Source organism: Nuphar pumila, chromosome 6, assembly GCF_984573655.1.
Source record: "Nuphar pumila chromosome 6, dmNupPumi1.hap1.1, whole genome shotgun sequence".
Taxonomy (NCBI): Eukaryota; Viridiplantae; Streptophyta; class Magnoliopsida; order Nymphaeales; family Nymphaeaceae; genus Nuphar; species Nuphar pumila.
The window spans coordinates 28,136,764-28,139,784 of NC_143254.1; positions in this window are offsets into that span (position 1 = coordinate 28,136,764).

A 3,021-nucleotide genomic window follows, 5' to 3' on the forward strand; every position below is an offset into this window, starting at 1 on the left:
AAACACATGCGCATATCACCCTGTTGTGCCATCCTCTGTCTCATCACCCTCATCTTCCTTTGCATTTCACTATACACCTTTCTCCACCTAACACACTTACACTCAATTGCATTATTCACCTACTACCTCCATGTACCTCACACTTGTCACATAGCTGTTATACCTTTGGCACTCCTTTATAGTTGCACCCAACGCTTCACCAATATACATCCACATTCATCTCCAGCATGCCTTTACCACCTGTGTATAACCATCAGCATATTTTCTGTTACATCTACCATTTCATGGTCATTCAATATACATTGCACCTACTATACCTTCTTTGTTATAGTATTCCATAGTCAGAGTAATAATACTTGTTATTTATACATAACATTTGCATACCAGCTCCATTCATTAAGTCCTTCCTTATATAGTAATATCACTTCTTCAGCATATGCACACTCCGAGTGCACCTTCACCACACTACCATTCACAGCCATCACATAACCATTCCCTCACAACCCTCCATTTCATTTTCATTTTCATTATTTCCCGCGCTCACATCCCTTCACAACACTCACTTCATGGCACTTAGCTTCTACCTCATTGCCTATTCACCCCTAGCATACTTTTAGCTGTCAATTCCCGCACTACCTTCTTTCCCTCAATATTATACTTACACACTTAAACGCATCACCATTCACCACAACACTCACTAAGTGTGCATATAGTCTGCTCTCATTAGCATATAGGCATCTTCATAGTGACTTTAGCTTCAATGTAATCTCTTAATTCCTTTTATATTTTATATATCTGCTTTGTATTAACCTTGTTTTGCAGAGACACATAGAAGATATTGCTCTTCTTTCTTAGTTTAAGGAATTTTGATTTCAATTCAATTCAAAAGTTGTAATAGCTAGATATCAATGAGAATTTTCCCTTTCCAGCATTAGAATAGAATGTATGAGCATGTAAATCTCATAAATCATGTGTTTTATCTCATTTTTATCTTATTTCTCAAAATCCACAATGGTGAGTCACGAATGGCACGTGCATCGTTCTAATAAGAGGTAATTAATCCTAAGAAAATGATTCACATTGATGGCCATAGTTAAAATGTGGATAATGCTTAAGATTTTTATCTTTTATGGAATAACATTGGATGCACACTGGATCTCTTTCAAAAATCATCATATTTTTTGAATTTTGTTTCTTTATCAGAGTTTAACTTGAAATTAACTTAAAATATATATCATTGGCCATAGTTAGGATATATTGAAAGTTAATTTTATTTCAAACTCTATAAAGTCACCAAAATGTGTTTTATTCTTCATCTGAATTTAAATATAGATTATTATATAATACATTTCATGACCATAGTCAGAAATGCATTATATCTTCAATCTTATTTTAATTCTTCTGAAGAATGAAATATGTTTTTCAAATTCAATTTTCAAATTCTTTTAATTCATTCATCATTTAGGATAGAATTACATCATGTTTCCAAATTTCTTTTTCAAAATCCAAGTGATTTTGAGATAATTCTTCAAATACCTTCTTCACTTCTCAAATCAATTCTTATTTATAAATTCAAATTCATCTTTCTATTCTATCTTATTTCAAAAATTCAAAATTTAATTTCAAAGTCCAATTTGACTTTGAAATTTTAAATTCATTTTTATATTCAAAATTCAATCCCCAATTCAAATCAAATTTCAAAGTTCAATTCAACTTTGAAATTCCAAATTCATCTTTAGGATTCAATTTAACACTTCAGATCAAATTTCAAAGTTCAATTTAACTTTGAAATTTCCAGAATCATCATCTGATTTCAAAAATTCCTGTTTTAAAAACAAGTTTTATTCCATATTCTTCACTTCAGGTTTTCAAATCTTTCAGATCATCTTCTAAATTCAGAATTCAAGTCTGAATTCAATTCTGAATTCAAGATTTATTCTTTATTTTTCAAAATTCTAAAATTCTAAGTCTTAAATCGGACTTTAAAGGATCAAAACTTGGCATTCACTCTGAAAATCAATTTTTCCTAGATTTCATCTCCCTTTCAAAAATGATTTAGGATTTCTCAGATCCAATTCCGAACTTCATCTAGATTTCCAAAATCCAAATCCTATTTTCAAAATCCATTCTCAATTCTAGATTTCAGATCCAATTCCATATTAGATTCCAGATTTCAAATCCCATTTCATCTTGGATTCAGATTCATGTAGGATTTCAGATTTCGGATTCAAATTCCATCTTGGATTCCAGACTTCAGATCCAATTCTATCTAAGACTCTAGACTTCGGATCAAAATTCCATCTAGGATTCCAGATTTCAAATCTAGTTCCATTTTCAATTCCTATTTCCAAAACTATTTCTCAAGTCTAAATTCAAATTCAATTCTTGTTTTAGATTCTGAATTCAAAAATTCCCTTTTCAAAATCGATCCAAATTCAAAGCTCATCTTGACTTTGAAATTTTATTCTTACTTTAAAATTCTAAATTCAAAATCCAATTTTCCTCTTTATCTTCTTCTATTTCAAAATCTATTTTTCAAACTCTGATTATTTTAAAACTTAGAATTTCAAAGTCTCTTCTTCCAGATCCATTGCTCAAAGTTCTAAGTTAGATTCAAAGTCTAACTTTTTCAAATCAATTTCAACCTTTTGAATCATTTCTCCAATTATCTTCAAATTTATTTCGAAATCACTTAGAAAATCCCCAAATTTCTAAAATTATTCTTCTCAAAAGCATACATTTCTGCATTTGTATTACACTACAAAAAAATAGTTGATTAGCGACGGAATTTAGCGACGGAGTTATATCGTCGCTACTTAGCGACAGATTAACGAGAGAAATGAATCCATCGCTATATTTGTAGAATTTTACGAAACTAGCGACAGAAAACATTCCCTCGCAAAATCCGTCGCTAAGTAGCGACGGATTTTGCGAGAGAATGTTTTGTCGCAATAAATACGACAGTTAGCGACGGAATTGCGACGGCTAAGATTCCGTCGCAACATAGCGACGGCCTAGGCG